Raw genomic sequence first — 27,144 nt, 5'->3', positions numbered from 1 at the left:
CTTGCTGCTGTCAAGGTTCCCTTTGTATGACTTCATAAGCCATGGCATTAAGGGGTAGACGGGGTCTCCCAGGATCACAATGGGCATTTCGACTTTCCCTACTGTGATCTTCTGGTCCAGGAAGAAAGTCTCTGCTTGCTGCTTCCTGAACAGGCCAGTGTTCCAAAAGATGCATGAATCATGCACCTTTCCGGACCAGCCTGCGTTAATGTCTGTGAAATGCTCCCACATGTTGCCCAGAGTCATAGTCTTTCAGAGCTGGATGCGATTAATAGCCCTGCACACTTCCATCAACCCGAGTCCAATGGTCGACTTTCCCACTCCAAAACTGGTCAGCGACCAATCAGTAGCAGTCTAGAGTAGCCAGTTTCCACAGTGCAATCACCACGCACTTCTCCAATGGCAGGGCAGCTCTCATTCTCATGTCCTTGCGTTGCAGGGCTGGGGTGAGCTCATCACACAGTCTCATGAATGTAGCTTTCCTCATCCAAAAGTTCTGCAGCCCCTGCTCATCATCCCAGACATGCATGATGATGTGATCCCACCACTCAGTGTTTGTTTCCTGAGCCCCAAAGAAGCTTTCCACTGTGGTCAGCACCTCCGTGAATGCCAAAAGCAATCTCATGTCATAGCTACTATGCGTGGCATGGTCCTCTTGCCTTTGTAGTTTAAGGAACAACTCCACTGCCACTCATGAGACGTGTTAGTGACAGCAAGGAGCATATCAGTCAACAGTGCGGGATCCATTCCTGCAGACCGAAGAGACAGAGCACACAGTACACAAACCGTTGAAAGATGGCGCCAAATGCGGATGGAAGCGCAGGGATTGCTGGGATGCAAAGCAATGCATCACGGGGCATTGGGACAGGACCCAGGATGCCCTTTGACCCTCTCCGCCTTCCCACAACCCTTAGTGGCAGAAGAGGAAGAAATGCTCTGAGGGATCACTGCCCAGAGTGCACCGCTCTGAATATTGATCCAAGTGCTGCAAGTGTGAACACGCTATTGCTCAGGCAGCTGACAATGTGAACACACAACAGCGGTTTCCCTTCAGCGCTTTCTGAGTGGCGATGTAACTGCCAGTGATGTAACTCTGCCAGTGTAGATATACTCTGAGAAACCAGTGTATAGCTTCTTCCAAGGGAGCAGAGCTGGCACAGTCTCCACTGCACTTCAGGCCAGGAAATAGGGTGGGACCTCTTCCAACATACTCATTGCCTGGGCTGGAACAGTGTTTTCTTCAATAACACCGCTGCCTGGAGACATGAAACCTGACTGCTCTAATAATTTTTCAGAGCCCACAGCAAAAGAATGTGTAAAGGAGCTTGTATCATTTAAACGTACAGGAATTCTCATGAGAAAGAAAATAGAAATGGTTTAAAGAATTGTCCTTTTCCAGTGGAAAAACTAAAACAAGAGGACTGGATGCTAGGAGAGAGATACACTCATTTATTTATTATGCATGCAAGCAGGACTATTACTTTAACTTGAAAAGGGCATTAGAATGTCCATTTTCAAAATGGAGACAAATCCAATTCTTTTCACTCATACCAGCTTTTCACTAGTTTAATTCTACTGAAGTCATTGGAGTTGCTCCTGATTTTTCAAATGTAAGAAGATTTTGGGCACAAATTGTTCTTGATTTCGATGGCAAAAAAACCCCCTTTGAATACGGGTACTGTTGATTATTTGCTCCTAAAGACCTCCCTGGTCCCGCTCAAGATATCCCATCCTAAATCATTACTGCTCAGGTCCCTAGACAAGCTAAATCATGAAACATCAAAATTAACCTTTTAAATAGGAAAACAATATACTATATTTGCTTCCTCATTTGTGTCTTTTGCAGCCAGTATCCGGAGATGAAAAATCTCAAGTGCCTCTTGTTATAACAACAATCATTTCCTCTCTCAGATATATTTCATTTTGGGAATTCTCTCAGTACTCATGTACCTGATTAAATAAACCACATCACTGTATAATTGACAATACCCCAATGTTAATTGTTTTAACCTCAATGAAGGTGATAAAATAAATTTTCCCTAATGATATGACTACAGTTGCTACAGCTCCCACATGGGAAACTGCTATATCTGGTTATTATATAGATAAAAATAGTCTTCCTGGAATATGCCTCCCGAAGCCATAGTAGAATGAACTTCTCTCCAAGCTCTCTCCCAGCTGCATTAGAAGCTCCCGTAGGAGCACAGTGGGTGGGTAAGTTGGCTTTCAAGGAGCCAGCCGCTGCAGTAGAAGCATGTTTGCAATGGGGGAATTGGGGAAGGAAAGGAGAGGAGAGGAGAAGAGAAGGAATGCAACTGTGCAAGGTTAAATCTAGAATCAGTCAACTTTCCCTGGCCCTTGCTGCTCTTGTCATTTACCCCAAGCCTTGCCCCACCCCCCAGCTTGGGAAATACTGTGCTAATAGTTCTTCTGTAAAACTCTGAAAAGTTAAAAATTAAAATACTATTCAAAGTTTACTAAGATCGTGATCCTGCAAAGACTTTTGCATGTACTGTAATGAGACTACTCACAATGCATAAGTTAATATCATGGATGGCGGATATCATAGGCCAAGGCAGGCTAAACCTCCCCTGACTTTAGGGTTGCCAGGCATCTGTTTTTTGACCGGAACGCCCAGTCAAAAAGGGACCCTGTTAAAAGTCCGGTTGATGACGCAGCAGAGGCCCAGGGCTAAGGCAGGCTCCCTGCCTGCCCTAGCTCTGTGTGGCTCCCAAAAGTGGCCGCCAGTTCCCTGCGGCCCTAGGTGCTGGGTTGGCTGGGGACTGGGAGGCTCTGCGCGCTGCCCTCGCCCAAGTGCTGATTCTGCAAATCCCATTGGCTGGGAACCATGACCAATGGGAGCTGCATGGGGCGGTGCCTGTGGGCACAAAGGCAGTGTGCACCACACAGAGCTGCCTGGCCACCCATGTGCCTAGAGGCTGCAGGGACCTGGCGGCCGCTTCTTCGGAGCCGCAGTAAGAACCATCAGGACCCTGCACCACCTTCCACACCCCAACCCTCTGGCCCAGCCCAGAGTCCCCTCCTGCACCCCAAACCCATCATCCCTGGCCCCAACCCAGAGCCCACACCTCCAGCCAGAGCCTGCATCCCCAGCCGGAGCCTGCACCCCCTTCTGCACCCCAATCTCCCGGCCCAGCCCAGAGCCCCCTCCTGCACCCCTAGCCCCTCATTCCCAGCCCCACCCAGAGCCTGCACCCCCAGCTGGAGCTCTCACCCCACCCCCTGCATCCTAACCCCCTGGCCCAGCCCAGATCCCTCTTCTGCAACCCAAACCACTCATCCCTGGCCCCACCCCAGAGCCCACACCCGCAGCTGCAGCCCGCACCCCAACCCCCTGGACCAGCCCAGAACCCTCTCCTGCACCCCACACCCCTCATCCCTGGCCCCAGACCAAGCCTGTGGCCCCAGACAGAGCCCTCACCCCCACACACCCCAACCCCCTGTCCCAGCCCAGATCCACCTCCTGCACCCCAAACTCCTCATCCCCAGCCTCACCCCCACCCGGAGCCCTCAACCCCCCTCCACACTCCAACCCCCTGCCCCAGCCCAGAGTCCCCTCCCACACCCCAACCCCTCATCCCTGGCCTCACCCCAGAGCCCACACCCCGAGCCCACACCCCTCCCACACTCTGAATCCCTTGGCCCCAGCCCGGAGTCCCCTCCTTCACCCCAAAGTCCTCATCCCCAGTCCCACCACCAGATGAAGCCCTCACCCCCCCCGCACCTAAACTGCCTGCCCCAGCCCGGAGCCCCCTCCCACACCCCAAATTCCTCATTCCTGGCCCACCCCATAGCCCACACCCGCAGCTGGAGCCCACATTACCTCCTGCACTCCAACCCCTTGCCCCAGCCTGGTGAGAGTGAGTGAGGGTGGGGAAGAGCAAGCAATGGAGGGAGGGGGGATCTGGTGAGTGGGGCCTCGGAGAAGGAGCAGGGGATGGGGAGGGCCTCAGAGAAAGGGCAGGGAAGGGGTATTTGGTATTGTGTGATTAGAAAGTTGGCAACCCTGCCTGACGCAGGATGTGGCCCTGCTCATGTTGCACCCTGAGGCCGCACCCTCCCTCTCTACCTGAAGCTCTCAGGACACCAGGGGCCTGTGGTGCAGGGGTGGGGGTCCAGAGTCAGGAGGTTTGAGTGCAGGGGGGCTGCAGATGCAGGAGTTGAGATTCAGTCAGGTGGGGTTCAGGTATGGACCTCCCCACACTGAGCTCCCTGCACTCAAACCCCCACCCTGATGAATCCCATCCCTCCCACACCACCCTAAGCCCCCATATCCAGACACTCACAGCACTTACCCCCAACTAGCTGCACCCAGACCTCCACCCCACCAAGCCCCACTCCCCCAGCACCCAGATACCTCTGCTGAGCCCCAACCACCTTCACCTGGAAGCCCCTGCAGAGTCCCATTGCCCCTGCACCTGGAACCCCCTGAACAAGCCTCTGTGCATCCAGATTCCCCCACACTTGGGCCCACCAATGAACTGCCTGCACCCAGATTGTCCCACACAGAACCCTTTCACCCCACACCTGTATCCCCCCACACTGAGCCCCTTCACATTTGGATCCTGTCTGGTTGAGCCTGCCTGCCACACACCTGGTGTGCCTGGCGCAGAGGGGCAGGTCCAGGCCTTGTGCTGTGTTAGAGTCAGGTGCAGCCTCACCGCTAAATCGTGTCCCAAGGGTGGGGATGGGGGGTCTGCAGGGTGCTCTCCCACCTTTGTGTGGCCAGTGGCCTATGCTCCCCTCTGCATTTATTTATTGACAAATAAAACTTGCAGAATTTTAAAATATTGTATGCAGAATTTTAAATTTTTTTGGCGCAGAATGCCCTCACGAGTAAACTTCATTTGAAATATAGAGATACTGTTAGATGGTAAATTCACCGAATAGGGATCTGTCTTTTTATGTGTTCCTTTTATGCACACCTACAGTATCGTAAAATATAACAAATATTGACATAGGTCAAAGGTGTAGGAGGTAACCCAAACTAAGAACTAGAAGTCCCAATATATATACAAACAGACCCAAATAATGATGTCTGGGTCTCCTGGCACAGTAGAAGCGATTTTTCTGTCTGGCACAAATGTTGATGTTGTGCTAATTTATTTAGATTTATAAAAAAAATAAACCCCACATATTCTCATTGCCCAAGCCTCTGGGCACGTTTACAATACTGAATGATTTTCTACATTTAAGGAGATAAATCATGAATAATACGTCATCTGGGGATAAAGGGTATTTGCAATTCACATGTTGGTTTATCTTCCTTAATATGATTATCATTAATGAGAAATGAAAATACATATTTTGTTTAGATTGATACTTTGGAACAGCTTTTCATATGCACACTATTCTGTATAAAATAGTATGCATATCTGGACTAAAGCAGTTTCTCAAGCCGACAACCTATCTGTTGAAACATGCATTAATAAACATTTACAAATAAATGTTGTATTCCCCTTCTATAGTATCTAAAGGATCTCAAAATGCTTTACAAAGATGAGCATATATTAGCTTCTCCAGATGGAGAAAATGAAGCAAAAGGAGTCTAAATGATGTGCCCAGAGTCACAAAGCAAGCCAGTTTATGAACTGGGAATAGAACTCAGGAATCCTACTTTTTTGGTTCCCTAAGCTAACTTGCTTCCATTTTGATATAACTGTTAAATAATATTTTTCTTGCTAACCGGTAATTTATTTTAGCACTGATACTGCATTTTACATGCTGGAGTATTTCCTCCCTAAAAAAGTTACAACTAATGTTATATGGTTACTTTTGTACATAAATGTGAATTTTTTAAAAAGTTTGTCTGCTGGATATGAAAAAAACATGATCAAATCAAAATATTGTTTATAATTAAAACAACTATTTGCAAAAATTCCCCTCCACTGTTCTCTCACCTATACTAAATACTACATTGAATCAATTAAAACAAATGTGACCATCCCTGCCCATAGTATAGTATCAGAATGAGCAGTCAGTTTCCAATGTCTTGAATCTAGGGCGAAAATACAAATAAATGATTTTTACATTTCTCCCTTTTTAACATTTTTAATCAAATGTACAGATCAGTAATTACTGTTAGTAACCTGTTGAGTAATTACTCATCTGTACATTGGTTGGATCATGTTAGTGTTTTGTATGCACTTGAGTACACAGTACAGTAGAGACTGCATATGCACAGAGTGCTGAGTTAAGGTTCCATGGGCAAACTTAATTCTGGCATAAGAATGGCCACCACCCCCCAGCTTCTCTCCCTATCCTCCTTTTTGCTACCCACCACCATCCTGCTTCCTTTACCTGTCCCCTCTGCTCCTATACTCCACCACACCATATTCCTATCACTTCCACTTTACCTTGGTTCCCCCTTCTTCTGCTGCTCTTTTGCATTTGGGTCAGGCTGCTTCTCCTCCTCTTGATGCCTGGATTCGAGCACGGGAACATAGAAAGCACAGGTGACATGGTTTCCCTACTCTCAGTTCTGATACCTGGTGCCACAATAGTTCCCAATAGCTATGAAGAACTTTTGCAGAAAAAGTCCTAGTCAGCTCTTGCAAACATGGAATGGAGCATGGTCAGTCCAGTCAGCAAATAGGAGCCAGGTCTGGGGGAATGGAGTATGCTCAATGCAGATAGAAAATTTGGGGAATAAGGCTGCCAGACTCCAACAAACCTCCACTGAGTATGTGCAACCTTCAATTTTGTAGAAATGTATAACTTGGCCAAATGTGGTTGGATTTTCCCAGGAGCAGCCAAAAGCACCTCGTTGACACTAGCACCTCCCTTGCAAAATTTCAAGTCCCTGCACCAAAACATGGGAGACACTAGATCTTTTCTGTGAAATGATTATAAGAATTTTTTAACAAGGGCAAAACAATTTTCCCTTAACCTCATTCTTAGAAACAGCTGAACCATTTTAGCTCAAACTTTCCAGAAGTATTTAGTCCAAAGCAGATACCCAGCATGGAAAATTTCAGCTCAAAGGATTTAAGTTTGGCAACGTTATAAGCAATTGAAAACAGAGTCTTATAATGGAAAGTGTTAGGCACCTGAAAGTATATGCAGAGCTCCACGCTCCACCTATAAAAACAATAAACAACAAACAAACAAAAATACAGTAGCAGCAACTGTGAAATCAGATACAGAACTGTATCCTAGTATAGATTAGTATAGGGCTTTGAACAACTTTGAGTTAAACCATTTCTACGGATGTCAGTCAGTTACCTTGGAAGGAGGCAGACTGCTCCTGCAGTCTCCAAGAATGCTAGATCTCTGATACCCCATCTGCCATCAAGGCATCTATCTTCCATACAGTGAAAGAAGGTAAAGACAGGAACAATTATTTTCTCAAGCTTCATATTTTTTTGGATAGTAACTGCTGTGTTCTTTATTAAAATTAATATTGTCGGCTGTATACTCTGTAAAAAACTGGAGTTGTCATTGTTAATGAATGAGACAGACTGTCAGTGGTGTTATAAAACACCAGAGAAGGTTCCATGGTAGTTGGAGACAGAAAACTGTCAGGAAGCCATGAAAGAAACTGGTGTCAGAAGCTCCTAAGGAAAAGGTTTGAGAAAAAATATTCTGTAACCCAACACACCTATTGCTGTTGCTATCCAGGTTTATTAATTGTTTCGATAGCAGTAACAGCTAGATATCCCAATCATTAATAGGGATCTCACTGCATTTGGCACGGTACAATAGTTTCAGGTTGACTGAAACTGCATTTTTCAGGGGAATAAACTATTCACCTGAAAACTTTTTCCAGCTGTATATACACACACATCCTTGTCCTCTCATTCAGGGTTATTTCAGTGAGGAAAGAGTCCGGAGAATTATGTGGAAAAATTGAATCATTGTTCTTCCAGGTTTTCTCTGGGATACTGTTATCTTTTACAGTATGTAGGAAAAGGGGCCAATTTTGCCTGTGGCCATTATTACTGCTTTTTACTCTTACTTGCACTGAAGAGCCAGAACAAGGGAATGTGTACTGAATTCTGTTTCTTCATGTGCCTCTCTCTATCTAAGGTACTTATATAGGATCATTGCCATAGTATCTGAAAACCTTGCAATCTTTAAAGTATTTATTCTCAGAGTAGTCCTGTGAGGTAGGGAAGTACTATAATCCTAATTTTTACAGATGGAGAGCTGAGACACAACTCATGTTTATACTACAGGGACTATAGCAGCATAACCCTGTAATTTTAATGTTAATTGAAATTTAATGCAACATATGAGAGTGTTCTGCAAAGCCTCATCACTGGCCTCAGTCAGTATGCACCTGGATTTGGCTGGTGTTTGGGTAACAGCAGCTCCTCGCTGCCTCCTGCAGCTTATGTGGGCAGGGCAGTACTGCTGATTATCACCACCCAGGGCAAGTATTCAATTTACGGTAGTTTGCTCATCCGTTTCTCTGAAGTTGTAGCATCAGGAGCTGTTTTCTGCCATAAGTTAACTCCAGGGGTGGTGCTGGAGCAATGGGAGCAGAAAAATTGCTGCATGTATAGGAGGGTGTGTGTATGGAGTGATTATTTTCCTCTTTTCAAACTTCAGTGTTTGAATGTTTTGAGTCATGTCCCTTTACAAGAAGAATAGGGGATGTTAGAATCAGAACAATCTCTGGCAGTTGGGAATAACAGCATGGGCACTGGAACAATTTTTATAGAAGGGATGCTGAAGACCATTGAACAAAATTGGAAACCCTGAATGTGATGAAAGCCGTGCATTCAGCTGCTATTATTACTTCAAGCCTGGAGGTGCAGCCATACTCCTAGCACCCAAGTTCCATCACCCCTATATGACAGTTGAGGAGGAAACAGCAGCTAACCCTCATGAAAAGAGGTGCTGTAAGGGCCCCCTCTGGAGGAACATGAAAGGTACTGCTGTTGAGTTACCAAGCAGTAAGAAGTAGCTAAATACTATAGTTTGTAAACTAGTGGTGCGTGTTTTATTTTGTGTGTTAACCCCTACAAGAAAATTAACACTGGTAGAGGAGGGGAGAAAAAATAAAGGGATTTCTTTAAAAGCGTTAACTTCTGAAATGACTGAATGACTAAGTGCAGATACATTCAAATGTGTGGGCATTTATGAAGACCTTCTGGTAACTTGGGATCAAGTCTTAGGCTTCCTCACGGCATCTACCTCGCCATTTTTCAGTCTCCAAATGTCTGTCCATAGCTGACAGGCATCCTGACATCAGATGGACGGGATAAGTATCTTTCCCTGCCCCAGGAATGAGGAGAAAGAGATACGTATAGAGATTTATATATGTGTCTAGCACTTCACACAACAAATAAAGATAAAGACAGACTCCCTGACCATAAAATCTTATCATCTAGGTAAAGATCACCACAATAGGAAGAGGACTGGGAAAGGGGCAGAAAAGGAAAATAATCTTACATGGTCACATGGGAAATTTATTTTAATTATTATTGACATATCGTGTGTTCAGCTTGCAAGTAAAAATGTTTTCCTGAACTGCCAGTGCAACAAATTTCCTCTGAGTTCTGAAAGTCGAGCTGAGTTCTTTACTTTTGGTAAATTATCACCCGCAATAAAGATTTGTCAGGCAAAATGTTGCCCTCTTTTATACCTGTGCAGTGATGCTTTTGTTTTCAAGAATGGTGGAACAGGCATAACCAAGGGCAGACAGAGTTGCAAAGATGTAAAGGTCAGGATTTGACCTGGCCCTGGCAACTAGATTAAACTAACAATTCTGGCAATGAAGGATCCAGTTTACTCTTGTAGGCTTTATCTAGACTATAATAAAATATATTTTTGTTAGCTAGCATATTTTAACATATTTTAAAACTTCAGTGAAGATCACACATATTGTATTTTAATGTGTTAGATAGCTGAGGAGAGTCCTAGGAAACCTGTCTACGCTAGGGTAACATATTAACTAATGAAAAAAAAAAGTTATTTTTAGTCTAGACAAAGCCCCTTGTATTAGTAGACTTGTTGAGTGAAGTGTCGTCACTTTTTAAAAAAACATAACTGCAGTTTAAACTGCTTAGTTTTGTCTTCTGATATCCTGGCTCCCCTCTTTCATAGCGTTTACCTGGGAGATGGAAATAAACCACATTTGTTCTCACTTTCCTCCCAATAAAGTGATGCACTTATTGGAGCTGCTCAGCTCTCCTTCTCACTCCCTCCCAAGGTTAAACACATTTATTCATGATTGCTCTACTAGAAGTAGTTTATAATTCCAGCTACTTTTAGGAAATATTTCTTTTGCACGGTGACATAGACTGTATCTTTCTCTCCCATCTGTCACATTGATTGCACAGTTCTCTCTGCATTTGGACTGTGCATTGTCCCTCTGTTTCCTCCTCTTGCATATGGTCCTTGACCTTGCTTTCTGTATTTGGTGAGAGTCCAAGTCACTATAGTGAGGTATTTTGCTAGTTCAAGAATTCCGTGCTAGGATCTGTAACAGTTTAGCTTGTTGCTTTTCCTAGTGATTCATAGATTGGTGTCCTAGCTGTTGGGCTACCATCTTCATTGCTTTTTCGTTAGGGGATGCGTGTTTTGCTTCCCTTGTGGGAAGTTAACGTTATTGCGCCCAGGCAATGAATTCGTATTTTAGAGATGGATCTCGCTTTCGTTCGGGTTTACTTTTTGGCCCTCTAGTGCTTGACAGGGGAAGCAGGGTTTGCTGTGATGGCAGCAGGAGTTTAGTTTTCTGTACGTTGCTGAGGTAGGGGGAATCTGAGCCGGCTCCGCTCCGCAGCCTTTGTGGCCGAGTTGCTCTGCAGCCGCCGGTACAGGTTTGCAGAGCGATATGCGGGGTCTCGCCCCCATGAGGGGGTAACTGCCTAGATGTGGAAGTTGTTTCTGTGTCTGTGTGAGGGTGGCTCGCTCTCGCTCCGCCTGCCCGCGCCGGCCGGCAGGGGGCGCTGCTGCTCCGCCCTGCTGCCTGCTCGCCTCTCTCGGCGGTTCCATTGGAACAGCCGGAGACAACTTGGCGCCATTTTGAAGCCGACAGGCAGACCGGGGCGAGCTGCGGAAGGGGAGGGGGCTAGAGGCGATTGGCTGCGGCTACGGCGGCGGCTCCTTTCCGAGCCCAGAGCAGCGGCAGCGCGGAGCGGACCCGCCTGGCAGCAAGGAAAGGCGGCGGCTGCAGGGGAGGTAAGGAGCGTGGCCGTGCGCCCTCCACATGCTGTTTCATTTTCCTTTCTCCCCCGTTGCAGCCGGGCCGGAGCGGCGCCAGCCCGGACCATGCTGCACGGCCAGTGTGTGGGGGCGCCCGGCCCGGAGCCGAGTCCGCCCCCCCTCCCGCTAGTTGCTCCCCTCCCCCCGCCGCCGCCCCTGCGCGATCTCCAGCCTCTCTACATACTAAACTTGGCGCCCCCTCCCCTTCCTGGCTCGGGGGGGGGGGTCGCAACGCGGGGGCCTTGGCTAGGGGGTGACCTTGGCGGGGCTTTGATCCCCTCGCCCAGAGTTGGTGGCTGGTGCTGCGGGTCGCCCCCCGCCCCTTCCCCGGGTGGCCTGGGCTCTTGCTGTTTCCCTGGCGGGCGGCGTCGCTCCCTCAATGTGCTGCTGGCTGGTGGCTCCTTGTGGCGGAGCTGTGCCGAGGGGGTTAACGATTGTGATTCTCCTGGCGCTGGCTGTCCCCTCGCTGCCCCGGGCAGCTGGCCTAGCCCCCGCTGAGCGGCACCCAGGGCTCCCGCAGCCCTTTCGTGTTGCTGCCCGGGGTCGAGAAGGGGGGAAAAGAGCCCATCTCGCTCCCTTCAATACTCTCCACTATCCAGTGATCGGAGGCTGCTCAGCTAGGGGGAGGTGGTGACTGAGGAGGACCTGGATTTGGTGGGTCACTATTTGCAGCAAGCTCGTTCCCCCATGTTGTCTTTTTTCACCACGTTCTGTTTTTTTTTTTTTTGGGGGGGGGGGAGGGGGAATATGGACGTTTGGTTAGTAAATTTGAAATTTTACACTTGAATTACCAGGTGAAGGACATTTTGTGTGTAGGATATGTATTGTTTGAGTCTCTGGTCGAGGAATCTAGGTCTGTAACTTCATGCTGCTGCAAATAACTCGCTATCTGTTCTTCAAAACAAATCAACAGTAAATGATGGTGTACAAACCTGAACATTCAACTGCAGTAGCTGAGCTTTTACAGGACAGGATTTTACTCTAAAAGAAATAATGAGATTCCGAATTGTGAGTTTTGATTTTTAAATGGTTACCTATTGATAACTATTTCTTTTCAATTGTGTTATATTAAGTTTGGTTTAACATAGTTATTGAATGCCACTCAATCTTTTATTTGATTTCAACACTTTATGAAGTGATGGGGAGGCACTTTAGCCATGTTCAGTGTCTCTTCATTAACTGTGAAATAGATAACAAACAAGGTAGAAAATTTTAAACATTGAGGATATTTAAAGTGGAATACATCTCAAATATTTGACTTCAGGAGGGGTATTTAGTGACATACATTTTCACATTCCCTCCCTCGAAACAAATTAAGTTGTAGTCTTCTTCCTGAAAACAACAGTAGGTTTTAATTTATTTGATCAAAGTTGGTATAGTGCAAGTTCTGTGTATTCTATTTTAAATTACTGTGGAGAGCAGTTGAAAAACCTTTAATTTTTTTTTTTGAACAGCACTAAATGTGCTTAGTTAATCAAGGTGGAATTGAATTAGGAGTCGAAGTAGAATTAGGAAAATCTATTTCACTAGGAGGGTGGTGAAGCACTGGAATGGGTTACCTTGGGAGGTGGTGGAATCTCCATCCTAGAGGTTTTTAAGGCCCAGCTTGACAAAGCCTTGGCTGGGATGATTTAGTTGTGGTTGGGCCTGCTTTGAGCAGGCGGTTGGACTAGATGACCTCCTGAGGTTTCTTCCGACCCTAATCTTCTCTGATTCTGTGAAACATTTGAATATATATTATGCACAAACCACCTAAAAAAGATTTATGGTATTGTTAGAGAATCAAGAAATTATGCTCTCTTTTTGACTGAAATGTGCCACGGGCTCACAACCTTTCTGAAAGCATGTACAAGAGAAAACAGTTGTAGTTAGCCGGACACCTTATGCCTAAGTATTCAATCTGTTTTCCATTGTGCCCATGTTTCTTATTCTTATAGGTCAATGGTAATAGCTAATACTTCATTTACACTTTTTACTATTATACCAGTTGGTTGGTATACCAAACTGTAGTTCCGTGTGTCTTGTCTGAGAAGAAGCTGGATAAACTAAAGTTGTGGAAATGTGAATGTTAGATTTATGTAGCAAGTTCACATGCTAAAACACATTTTACTTTGAATCAGATTGATTTTTTTCAGAGATTTAAGTTGGACAGTTCAGTGAAATCATTAAGGTTTAAATAAAAAAAATGTAAATTTCAGCAATTGTCACTGTTTTGAAAAGGAAAAGTGTAATCCTTTATTACTCTTGTCTCTCATGTGTACATATTTTCTAGAGGCAATGCTGCATGTCTGAGAGGTTTTTCTGGTGAGATGTATTTTTTGTCTCACTCTTGTTTTATCTTTGTTTTTCTCGTCTTTCTCTGGTCTCCCTTTCTGTGTCCTATTTTTATTTGTTGAGCACTGATATTATGCTTGTACAGCATGAAGTACATGGGGGGGGGGGATATTTATAGCCTAGTTCAGACAGAGCAGAGCGCACAATTCATACATGTAAAAGGATTATAATGTAAAAGTGTTAAGTCTAGTCGAGATAATCATTAAAAGGTTTCTTGAAGGAAGTGTTTTCTAAGGTTGGATTTGGAGGAGTCAGCATACTCCACTTGTTGCACAAAAGGAGTATTTTCAAAGGGACAACTTGGAAGAAGGCATGAAAATGAGTGGAAGAAGGATCCAAAGTGGGACATTAGGAGGGTGATTTTTAGGTATAGGAAGAGTAGAGTCGGAAAAATGAGAGCAAATTCATAATCTCTTAGTTCACCCTCGTTGATGTTATTCAGACCCAATTCTTTGCTAGGCTTTCCTTCCTTTACTGTCTCTTTTCCTTCATACATCCTTTGCTTCCTCCAGAGTAGTTCTACATTACTGCCTAGTGGCAGTTCTAGTGTCTAGCACTTTGTGCTGATATGACAGTTCATCATGCTTTCATAGGTTTATAAACCTAAGTGTCTGTGTAGGCTGGGTACATGATTCCAATCATATAACCCAAAATAAACCCTGGAAAGAGGTTATTAAGCTGACTGGTCCTTCTCTGTGAGAGTGGTGGGGAGTGTGTTAGGTTGCCTTAGTTTATGGACAGTGCTTGAGTGACATTGACAGATTCTGGAGGGAATTGTGCAGACATCAGCTGGAGAAGAATTGCCAGAACACAGGGCCTTTAAGAATGGATTCTCTCGTCTTCCCTGCCTCCAAACACACATAGAAAAGTGAAACAATTTATATTTGTGTGTGTATGTGAAGATAGATGTATCTTTATCAACCCTCTGTCAGTGAAATTATCAGTTAAATGTTGGTCTCAGAGAAAATTTGATTTTCTTTTTAGTTTTTAAATACAGTAGAATATGCTTAATTTTAAACAAAGTATTGATACAAACAGTAAATGAGTTTGAGTGTGAGAAACTTTGCTAGTGAGGGATTGCATTAGCAAATGTGTGTGTATATTTGTGATTTATGCAAGTGACTATACAAAAGCCCTAAAAGATTTCACAATAAAAATAAAATACACAGTTCATACAAAAACTTACTTTAAATTAGGTTTGTTGTATTTTAACTCCTGTCGTGTAATGTAATAAACGAAGAATCAAACGCAGAAGCATAAAAAACTCAGCCTTCTTAAAGTCCACAAATCTCTTTCCTCGCTCCTACCACAAATTGCTTCTTCAGTCTTACTCCAAAGTATGAGAAAGGTAGGTCTTGAGGCATGTCCTGAAAGTCAAGACTTGTGGTGTTCTGGAATGGGGGATGAAGTAGTGAATTCCAGAGTTGAGGGCCTTTGATGGGGAATGTCCTGCCAGCAGCCCCCTTGCTTTTAAATTGAGAGTGTTCCTGCTCTAGTGCCTTAGCTGATTGTAACTTTGGTATAGTATTCGTGGTGAGAGATGATAGAACAGCAACTCCCCATCAAAATTAGATGGGTTATGTTGGTGTTAAATGTTTGATTTAAAAAAAAAATTTTTTTTTAAATTTTATCTGAGATTTTCTAAGTTAGGCCCTGATCCTTCATCAGGATCCTCTAATGCAGACTTCTGAATCAGAGTGATCTTCCATTGGGATCACTAGGACTATTGACAGACATGGGTCAGTTTTAACATAACCAATACAGAATTGGGGCCGTAAGCAGTACCTGAGAATGCAGTCTTTTTGTGTTTGTGGATTAAATAAACATAGAAAAAAACTGCCAGTTCCAAGAGATGACACTGGTTCACTAAGTAGTTTAATGTTTTATAACATTGTAAATAGTATGTGTGACAGATTGAAGCATAGAGTACACATTTTTTTACAGTAAACTGCATTTTATTGTCACAGAAATTATACATATCTATCCCTCACAAAGCCTTTTTGGAAATGTCAGCTCTTACCACTGAAGTATGGTGTACTTACTAACTTTAATAGAAACTGTGAAATGGAAGTGAAGAATAAAACCTCCTGGGTTCCCTTTCCTTCTGTCAGAATTTGTAAATGAAATTGAGTCCTTCAAACAGGAAAATATAAATTTAGTGTGTGTGTGTGTGTGTGTGTGTTGCTCTCAACTTTATTTTAATTTACACTCTCCTCCCTTTTAACTGCAGGACTCATAAGATGTGCAGCTGTCAATGGGGCAGTAGTTGGGGGTGAGGAGGGTGATGAAGGGTTGGATGAGTGCCACTCTGTGCAGATCTAAGAATCTGATGACCCATCTTTAGAATTTAGAAGTAAGTAGTCAACTGTTTGGAGAAACTCTTGAGTCCTACTGTAGATTTTCCTCGAGTGCCATTTTTTTACACTTGTGCCACATCTGATGCACTTTTTAATGAAAAAATAAACACAAGTGTCCTTAAAGTCCAGAACCTAGATCATCATTCTCTTAATCCCCCAATGCTCTGGTTGCCTAAATTATCACTTATACCTTTCCATGTAAAGAGGACTAGATTCTCACTTGTGAACTAAAAGCCTAGTTATCTCTCCCTTTGGAAGGGCAACTATTGAATGGGGCTCCTCTCCCATTGTACTAAGAGTTAGCGTAGTCTGTTGCTTTCAAAGCAGTTCCAGCTTTTGCTTCTCTGTTAATCAAACCCAGTTTATTCACATGGGAGATGAGTATAATACAGTTAAGCCTAATATCAATTTCTGAGAGAAGTTAAACTAGAAAAGAAAAAAATTGACACTTGTTCAAAAATTGAGAGATTTCAACTCTTGTGGCACTAAGTGGATGCAAGTAGTGTAATTTGTAGGAAGTGTCCAAACATCTCTTTAATTAAATACACAAACTTTTCATATCCAGTTCTAAAATCCCTTGGAATTTAACTTATTTGCTTCACTTTTCTTAGCCCTGGTCTACACTACAAACTTATATCAGTATAATACGTTGCTCCTGGGTGGGGAGAAAACAACTCTTAGTGATGCCGTTATACTGACCTACCTCCCAGAGTAGAGACTGCTGTATGGATCTACGCTCTCCTGTCAGTGTAGATAGCATCTTCGCTACAGTGCAGCTGCATCACTGTAAGTGTAGACATGCCCTTAATGTCTCTAGACTGCTTCTGTATATATTGTTGTGGATATTGCAAATGAAGAACTTTGTTTTCCATAGATTTGGCAAAGTGCATCCCATACAATTCCATTTTGATAAAAGCAAAATGGATAGAAGTTGTAAACTGAGAATATGGGGCAAAAGGGCACCTTGTGGAAGACACTTTGTTTTAAGCATCCTGGTGAACTTTGTGAACAAACAAGCTGAAGTTTTTCTGCTGTTTTGATTTTTTTTTTTTTTTTTTTATGTTGAGCATATCTGTTATGTGACAATGTGAAGATTTTAGGTGGCTTAGGGTGGATTGATTTAAATCAAGGTGATTTAAAGAATGATTTGAATGACCAAGTGGAAAGCCCCAATTTAAATCAATTTTAATCAATTTTTCTCTTTGTACTTCAGTTTTTTGTAAAGAAAGGTGCATTTACGTTGGTTGACAACCATTAAAACATGTTGATTAATCAACTAAAAAGAACCTTTACTTTACATCTGGTACATCTTTCTTCTGCCTATGAGGATACACTATAGCTATTTAAGCAATTATATAGCTTAATATTTTCATATTAGTTAAATGTATATTTGTAGTATGTTAGAAAATGAATGATATATTGCTTATTTACTAGATAATTAACTTTTTGCTCATGATTTGTGTCAAGCTACATTAGGATGGTAGATGGAATTTAATTAAACACACAACAGCAAATAAAATGTATTTTTATTAAATCAAAACAAGCTCACAATACAGTACATGACTTACTGTTCCATATTCATAAAGCTTGACCTCACAAGTTAGAATCAGGGGGAAAAACATCTTTCTTTATATAGAAAAGTGATAGACACATGGATTAAGCATATTTTTTTTATTTAAGTGTTTTGACAGATTATAATAAATTTAGGCCTTAACTTACTTTGTATTAAATTCAGACGTAATTTTAAACAGGTTTATTTTTTAAAAGAAAACCATATTATAATTTAAATTAAAAAATCTGATTTAAATAAAATCCTTTTTTTACTTGGGAAAAAAAAGCTTCCTTATGGTTAAGCATTTAGGGACCCTGTTTTCCTATGTATAGGAGTAATCTATTCTAAAGAGAATAAATTTTGCTGGCATCAATTTGTGGAATTTCTTTATGGGGTGTGATTTGTGTTCTCCCATTGTTTAATCTGAAGAGGCAAAGGGCATTTGGATGGATTGCCCTTTTTTCCATCCTGCTGCCTGTTGTACTGTTTTCTGTGGATTCCCTCATATCTGGTCAGCTTCTACAATAGGGGTACTCAAACTGGGGATCAGGACCCCTCAGGGGGGTCACGAGATTATTACATGGGGGGTTGCGAGCTGTCAGCCTCTTCCCTAAACCCTGCTTTGCCTCCAGCGTTTATAATGGTGTTAAATATATTAAAAAGTGTTTTTAATTTATAAGGGGGGGGGGTCACACTCAAAGTCTTGCTATGTGAAAGGGGTCACCAGTACAGACGTTTGAGAACCTCTGTTCTACAATGTGTTGGTGAACTAATATAAGCTAATAAGTGAGATTTATTAACATGTGGTGCTATATTACTGGCTGGGGGTAGAAGGGAGAATTTGGAGTGTCCCAGATGACCACTTCTTTACTTCAGCCCAAACTTTTCACCTCCAGTTGAGCTGGAACTCTATGGCATCCCCTCAGGGTTTTGGTGGAATTAGTTTGAAGGAGTCAGCAGGTTAGAGGTGTATTGTCCTTTATGAGGTGCAGGTTGCCTGATACAGTTAGGACCATGTGCACTCTATTAATGTTTCTGTAGTTAAGGTTGAAGATATAATTTTAAGTTCCATGTTTCATGTTCATATAACATACTGAAAAAATTACTTGTTTGCTTGAAGTTCATGTATATTCTCAATCCATCTTTTTTTTTTTTTTTTTTTTTTAAGCTTGATAGGATTCTGTTTGGCTGTTTTGAGAATTCAAAACACTTTACAAGTGTTTTTCCTAAACAGAAACATTTTGTGGAAGTACTATGTGTAATCATATAACTTGTATGGCTTTATAAAAGTACCTTTAAACTAAGTTTGTAGTTCTCATTGGTTCATTACCTCATCCTGTTTCACATACCTCCTGAAGACTCATCTCTGCTTGCCTACAAAACTCTACCTGCTGATCATGGCTAAGTAGGTGACAAATTGTGGCTGTCCTTCCTCTTCACTTACTAACTTGCCCATTCCTTTCCCTAACTACCGCCTTCCCCACCCTGTTAAAATTTTTTAAAAACAAAACCCAACGACAACAAAACATTTAACCGATAAATCTGTGGTGAGTCTTCTCCTTATTGATTTTTGTTATATTTCATTTGTCAACCTTTTGTCTGTGTCTTCAGGGCAGGGATTGTGCTTTCCTCTGTGTCTTTGTCTATATGCATACAACTTGTATTGGTTTAATTAAAATTATTTTTTAAATTTTATTTAGCAAATTAAGCTAAATTATATACCCCAGCTGTGTAAGTGAGTTCTATTTGTACAGTGCCCAGTAAAATGACAGTAACTGGGGTCTTTAGATATTCATATATAAATGTCTATTTATTAATAAAAATTGAGAAGTGCCTTAGATATATTTGAAGAAAAATAAGCAAGTTAGAAAACATAGTAGTATATGGTATATGTACATTGTTTTCTATTTTTAAGAATTTAGGAAGGTGCAAGATTTTAATAAGCATAGGAGTACAAGTATTTTGGGCATCATACAGTTTAAATAAGTTTAGGCATAAGATGAACCAGATTAGTTTTACCTGAGTGGCATATTTTAATCCATGTCATTTTTTTAAAAGCATTACACTGTCATCTTAAACATCCCTGGACTCTGCTGGCATCTTTGCCAAACACCTCCAGCCATGCACACCACCATCCCAGATGTGTTTATCTGGATGTGTTCAATTGTACATTCAATTAAAATTTTATATGATCTCAGCTATATGGCCAGAGGGCATTACACTCACTATAGAAAAAATGAAAAATTTGAAGCTAGTCCTGCTGAGGTGCCAGGTTAACTGGGCCCTTTCCAGTGGTACCTTATTACTCAAGTAATACTTCTAAAGCCTAGATTTTTGTTTGTGGAGTTGGAGGAGAGATCAATATTCAGGCACTATCTTGGGTCCTGCAATTTAAAATGTTTAGTTTTTCTTCACCTCTCCTGGATTTTTTTTGCACTTCTTTGCTCTCATGCCTTTTTAGCAGATTTACCCTTCCTTTATATGTGGGAGGATGGAGGAGTTTCTAGGATCTCCCTTTTCCCTTTCCTTCTATCCTATCCCAGTGTATGTCTCTGTGGTGTTAGGATAGGAGTTTTAAGGCTTTCTGATTACCCTATTTATTAACTTTACTAACACACCATTATTGCTAATAACTTGGTGTTTAGGGTTTGGTTGTGCTGGTGTGCCCTGAACTAAGGAAGGAAGGAAAAAACAAAATGTTAAAATAAATTTTTACTCAATCCTATATTTTACATAATCTCCCTTACTCCATAGACCTGAAGAAGAGTTCTGTGTAAGCTTGAAAGTTTCTCTTTCACTAACAGATACTGGTCCAATGAAAGCTATTACCTCAACCACCTTGTCTCCTTTATCCCCTCTTATTTGTATAGGGATTTTAAAGGGGGAAAACTCTTGTTTGAGTTTCTCAAATAGTATTAAATGTCTTTGTTGAGGAGTTTTAGTTGGTAGCTCTCAGTTCTTATGTTCTGTTGCTAAAGATTGAGTCTGTTTCTTAAAAGACCAGTCAAGATGTACACACAAATGGAGAGAAGATTTATTTATTTTATAGTAGTATCAAGAGACTATTATTGTACAACTTAGTGTAAAAACATAGAAAGCTCTCAGTTCACTGTGACATTGAGTAAATTGCCATCTTCCCCAGAGAAAAAAAAATCCCCCAAAGAGAAGGCAACTTTGTCTTCTCAAACTCAACCACTCAGCACAAATTCCTTGATAGTGCATTTACTTGCATTTCCTCTGGTCTGTTAAACAATTTTGAAAAATTACCCAAAGCCTTGAAAACCCCTAATTAGTAAGTTTTTCTAAACTTAGTTTACAAATTCATTTGATTCTGTTTCATGCTTTATTTTTAAAATTTCATGTTATAGATTTAAAATAACCATCCTGGCATCTATTGTCCACTTTAGACAGTTTAAAACTTCAACCCAGGATGGGATTTTACACAGCTTCCTTTTGTACCTTTTCATTGCTGTTCTTTGTCAACTAGTTGGGCTGTTAAAATTGCTTAACCATCACTCTTCCTACCCAGGGACAGTTCAGAGGATGAGGTCTGCTGTCAAGTATCAGGGGGTAGCCGTGTTAGTCTGTATCTACAAAAACAACAAGGAGTCTGGTGGCACCTTAAAGACTAACAGATTTATTTGGGCATAAGCTTTCGTGAGCAAAAACCTCATGCATCCGAAGAAGTGAGGTTTTTGCTCACGAAAGCTTATGCCCAAATAAATCTGTTAGTCTTTAAGGTACCACCAGACTCCTTGTTGTGTCTGCTGTCAGTAGATCACAAGTACTAGGCAGTCTTCTCCTTTCTATTTGTATATTACCTTCTCTGCTTCAGTTATTTCCCTCACTTATTTTTCTTTTCCCAGTTTTATTTGTTCCTTCAGATTTTTCTTTCCTTTCTTGTGGTCTCAAACCTGATACTACTGTTGTCTATAATGTGAAATGTGTACATAAGTACTACAAAGATTGGCCTTCAAAAAAGTGAAATGCAGAATAATGTAAAAATGTCTGAGACTTGTATATTGAAACAAAAATTGTGCCTGTGTTTAACTCATTAAAATGACATAACTATGCACTATTTTCAGTTGACAATGTAAAGAAAAGGGTGATATTTCAAGGCTGGGAAAAGGGGCAAACAGTTGTGCTTCACTCCTCACTGCACCCCAAAATAGTTTGCCTGACTGCACAGGAACAATAAGGAGTCTGGTGGCACCTTAAAGACTAACAGATTTATTTGGGCATAAGCTTTCGTGGGTAAAAACCTCACTTCTTCGGATGCATAGAGTGAAAGTTACAGATGCAGGCATTATATACTGACACATGGAGAGAAGGGAGTTACTTTGCAAGTGGAGAACCGGTGTTGACAGGGCCAATTCAATCAGGGTGGATGTAGTCCACTCTCAATAATAGATGAGGAGGTGTCAATTCCAGGAGAAGTATCAGGGGGTAGCCGTGTTAGTCTGTATCTACAAAAACAACAAAGAGTCTGGTGGCACCTTAAAGACTAACAGATTTATTTGGGCATAAGCTTTCGTGAGTAAAAACCTCACTTCTTCGGATGCATAGAATTCCAGGAGAGGAAAAGCTGCTTCTGTAATGAGCCAGCCACTCCCAGTCCCTATTCAAGCCCAGATTAATGGTGTTAAATTTGCAAATGAATGACTGCACAGGGAGGATTATGCCTTTGGTTTTAAGTTTATGGCTGTAGCCTATTTGGATTATGAAGTTTTTGGTTGACACAGAAGCATGTGTGGTGGTCCCCTCTTTTTTTCCTCCGCTTTACCAGAATCTGAAAGATTTTGAGAGTGATGAAATTTCTCTGTGAGACTGTTGGTTAAGACAGTTGTCCTTATTGCAGAATCAAGTTCCAAAAGATTCGTACTCATCTTTGCTTTATGCCCATCTAAAACTGTAGCATTGTCTGACAGTATCACGACTTTTCATTCCCTAGCATGGAAGATTTGAAGTTTTTGTAGTGTTCTCCTGCCCTTATCTCTAGGATACTGATGGGTGGTCTGGCTTGAGAGTATTTGTGTTAGATAGGCTAGCCGAGGTGTTTAGGTGGGCACCTGACCTGATGATGATCTGATATGATGAAAATTCATTCTGGATCTGATAGTTCTCTGCTTTTCTTAAAAATTGTAATCTCTCTGATACAGGGTTAGGGAGTGAAGAGTTATTAAAGGGGATAAATTCTGGTGCAGTTTTATTGGACTCTGTTTTAGGAGTAATTATTTCTGAGATGTTGCCCAGATGAACTTTTCAGGAGAGGACATTGCAGAATTCAAATGGCCTTCTCTTTCCCACTTTCTCCCCCATTTCCACCTTCAGCCAAAGAGATGGACTGAATAGATTGATCAGTGGGTCTTTATTAATCAGAGAAGTTAGATGGCACCAGGGCACATCCAAATAGGTGAGCATCTCTTTCGTTTGATTGGTTTAATGAACTTGGAATTCCTTTTGGAGACATTTGTCAGAGCATCTTGAGGCCTTGGAATACAGCTTTTTGAGAAGAGGATGGTAGTGGCACCACAGACTTTATGTGGTTAAAATGAGCTCCTGGAACCATTTTTTTTCTTCATTGTATTCTTGATGAAGGATTTGACAGTTTCAGATACAAAACTCTGAGCCTTTAGAAATAGCCTTGTTTGCTTTGCCTTCTCTCTCTAAAAGTATAAACTTGAGGTGTTGCTTGCTCTGGGAATAAAAGCTGAACAAGGAAATGCCTTCCTCCCAGGCATTTCAAGCTCTTTAAATTCCCATCATAGACCAGTATGTAATCTTATTAATCACATTGCCTAAAGCCAGAACACACTTATCCAATCCTTCATTTCAGGCCAGTGCTATCAGCTACTACTGCTGTAATTATATCTATATTTAAACTGCCTCAACATACTGATTAATAAAAATGTAAAGCTAAACAAATTACACAGTAAAGGAAAGACTGTTTTTAAGACCACATTCTCAAATGGAAAGAAAACAGATTTATTAGGGGCATGGGCTTTATAACCGAATGGAACTCCCAGTTCACTGCTTGAAGCATATATATCCCTAATAATTTAAACTGCTATAGAATTGTCCTGAGATCAGGAAGCACAATTCATCATTCTTTTAGTGATACAGTAGGGATCTGCAGAGACAACTTCATAAAATGCATCTCAGATGAAGTAAGTTATTGAATCTAGATTTCATTAAGCTTGTTACTGAATTGTAATATATTGAATCCTGCCAAGCTTAGTCGTTATGGATTGAAATAGAATTTTTTTTTATTAATCTTCCAAGGACCAAGAAAGAAAATTGAATGCTGTACATCAGGGGTTGTCAACGTTCGGCTCGCCAGGGTAAGCACCCTGGCTGGCCGGGCCAGTTTTATTTACCTGCTGACGCGGCAGGTTCGGCCGATCGTGGCCCCCAGTGGCCGCGGTTCGCCGTCCCGGGCAAATGGGGGTGGCGAGAAGCCGCAGCCAGCACATTGCTCGCCCGCACCGCTTATAGTCATGCGCAGTAAAGCCGACTGGTTTGGCTGTAATTACAAATGGATTTCGAACCCAAGCATTATCATCAGTAGTTGTAGGAAAATATTCCAATAAAGAGGCCTGCAAGTCACATAAGTGCTGTAAAATGGTGCTGGAAACTTCTTCATAGACTGCAGAATTTATTTCAGTCAGAAATTCATGTACTGTAGGGAAGCAGTCAAAGTTATTCTGTTCTACAGAAGATGCCCAGAATTCAGGTTTCTTTTTTAATGATGAAATTTTATCCATTGTAGTAAAAATGGTTACATTCTTTCCTTGCAGCGACAGATTAATTTCATTTTAATTTTGCACAAATATCTGCAAGATACACAAGTCTCATTAGCCATGAGGAATTTGTCAAACAGTCATTAAATTTTCGTCCTGAATTATCTGAAGTGAAGAATACTAGTAGTTCACTATGAAGCTCAAAAAGCCTCACAAGCACTTTTCTTCTGGATAGCCACCTCACTTCCGTATGTAAAAGAAGCGTTTTGTGCTGACTACCCATTTCCTCGCACAAAATTTTAAATAACCTGGATTGAAGTGGTCGAGATTTGACAAAATTGATCATTTGTACTGGTTCATAGAGCACAATTTTCAGATATGCTGGTATTTTTTTAACTGCAAGTGCTTGTCTGTGTAGAACACAATGGCTCTTAGTGCTTTCTGATGCCACACTTAAGTTTCATGTTACAGCTCCCTTCATCTTCCCGATCATTACCCGAGCATCGTCAGTACATACATCAATACGCTTTCCCCAACTAATTTCATGCTTTCTGATAAAATTTTTGATGCAGTTGAATATTTCTTTTCCAGTCGTGTTGCTTTGCAGAGATTCGCATAAGAGCAGGTCCTCTTCAATAATATTATTAAATCTATATCGGACAAATACTAGTAGCACAGCAAGTCCTGAAACGTCAGTGGACTCATCTAGCTGCAATGAATACTCATGCAAATTTTCAGTCGGCAAACTAGCTCTTTTTCTATGTCATCGGCAAGATCTTTAATATGGCGTGCAACAGTAAAACCGAAAGACAAATAACTTTCATCATACTTTCGTTTTGAACTTTTAACACCTGCTTCTTGTTTTTTGATATACTTCAGTGGAAATTCTTTCACCTTGGATAATTCACTAGTACTAACAGATTTTTCGTCATCAAAAGACTGCAATTGTTCATCCTCACTTTGAAGTATCACAGTATTTTGCTCGTTTATTTCGGCCACAGTTGTAGTATCAGAAGAACTTGCTTTTCGTTTCAAAGTTCCTTCTTTTAGCCACAAATCCATGGTGATTAGTAACAATATTTAGAAATATCGATTTTTGTCAAATTTCGTTTGTCACAAATTTATATTGTTTTGAGTGAAGCTAGTTTAGTTGTGCTTATCGCACACACGGTAAAGATCCACAGGTTTGAACGTGTTGATGAATGTTATATTCAACATGGCGTAAAGAGAATGGTGTGTGCATACCGCTGCAGTTCACGCTGCCTCGAGCGGAAGTGGTACAACGTCACTAACTGAAACGTGTCTGAAAGGGGTAGATGTCAACATGCTTGTGTGCCTCGTTCTCTTTACGCCATGATATTCAATATGAGATCTATCAATAACCGGAAAAAGAGTTTAATGTTAAATTATAGTCAAAGAGTTGTAAATTATGCTTCAAATATGCCAAATTAAAAAATTAAAGACCCTTTTTTTTTAAAATTACAATTCTTTCACGGAACACCTATTCACATCGTGTGGAACACCAGTGTTCTGCAGAACACAGTTTGGGAAATGCTGACTTAAGTTTACTTCCGTGCCTGCAGACGCTCGAGGTAAACAGTCTCGGCCCACCATCTGTTTATCCTGATGGCCCAAGAGCCAAAGTTTGCTGACCCCTGGGTCAGCTTATGAATGGGTCACAAAAAATTTCCATTTTTACTTATCCATTTTGGGGAGTGGGGGAGGAGGGAGGTGTTGGCTTATAAATGAGCCAGCTTATGATTGAATATATGCAGTAATATATTAATGTAATTTATGAATAGTTATCACAAAATAAGTCCCACTGAAGGAATAAATCTCTTAAAGTATAATTTAATGCAACAAGGCTTCTGTAACAATTTCTAGTGTATGTTTTTAAAATTTGATCCAATAAAAAGGCATGTTAAAAAAGATTAATTATAGGCCTAATCCTGGAAAATGTGGTATGGAGGGTCAGCTGCCTGCCCATGCACTATACTTCCTAACATCAGAGCCATAGTATTTGTATTGGTTTATCTGTACATGCTATACAGTACACACACAAAACTACATTAAAAAAACATTGTTAAAGTTGCAAAGTCAAAAATTAGTAAAGACCAGAATTAAGGAAGCCCCTGCTCTGGAGATAGTTAAGTTCATCATGGGTTTTTCTGTGGTGCTTATAATATCTGATTGCTTCACAAATATTAATTAATTTATCTTCACAACAGCCCATGAGTTGAGAGGTTGCCGTATTGTCTGCATTTTACAGGTGGAGAGTTGAGAGAGATTAAGGTCAAAAGTTTCCGCTAATTATAGGTACCCAATTTGGACACCTGGGACCAGATTTTTCAGAGTACTTGGCATTATATAGCATTTTATATATTCAAGCAGAGCTCCATTGATTTCAGCTGCAGCTGTGAGTGCTCAGCACTCATGTAAGTTAGACCCTGGAGTATCAAGTTGGATACCCAGAAAATTAAAAACACATAGTTTAGTGACCACCTCTGAAAAGTTTGGTTTACATGACTTTCCTAGCATTGCATAGGAATTTTGTGCCAGAGACCGGGACAGACACCACTTTTCTAGGACAGAATTCAACTGCCTTAACCATGAGACCATCCTTTCTCTTTTATGATCCCCTTCCTCATTCATTACACACCCGCTCACTTCTGCAACAAATGAGGTAGGGGGTCCTATAAGCAACAGCCTCTTTTACTACACAACCTTGATTCATCCCCAGAGCATGATCCATTTTGTGCACAGAATGAGGCAAGGGTCCTGTAGAAAAAACTGTATATGATCGTGTAATTTGTATAATAATGCATATGCACCAGGGAGCTAAAATAAAGATGCACATGGGAATCATATTGGCATTTCCTACCTTCTGAATGTTTGACTTCACAATCTTAATGTTCATAATAGTCTAATTAAAAAAAAAAAAGGCAAACTGAAGAAGTAGAAATTCCACCACGTGGAATCCTATTGA

At 41.5% G+C, this 27,144-nt stretch overlaps 1 protein-coding gene and 1 pseudogene across 3 annotated transcripts in view; one reads left to right on the top strand and one right to left on the bottom strand.

Moving 5' to 3' along the window:
• Nucleotides 1–27,144, top strand: part of PDS5B (PDS5 cohesin associated factor B) — a 263,572-nt gene that overhangs the window by 9,109 nt on the left and 227,319 nt on the right. For 2 of the 3 annotated variants that reach the window (XM_054015328.1, XM_054015326.1), the window contains exon 1: nucleotides 11,057–11,151. The exons of the other annotated variant lie outside the window; for it this stretch is intronic. The gene's annotated coding sequence lies outside the window, so the exon portion shown is untranslated. Of the gene's footprint in view, nucleotides 1–11,056; nucleotides 11,152–27,144 lie in introns of those variants that run through there. 3 annotated transcript variants of the gene reach the window in all.
• LOC128840206 (zinc finger BED domain-containing protein 5-like) lies at nucleotides 1,174–25,220 on the bottom strand (annotated as a pseudogene).

This window comes from Malaclemys terrapin, chromosome 1 (assembly GCF_027887155.1).
Source record: "Malaclemys terrapin pileata isolate rMalTer1 chromosome 1, rMalTer1.hap1, whole genome shotgun sequence".
Taxonomy (NCBI): Eukaryota; Metazoa; Chordata; order Testudines; family Emydidae; genus Malaclemys; species Malaclemys terrapin.
This window is presented reverse-complemented; position numbering and strand designations above follow the sequence as displayed.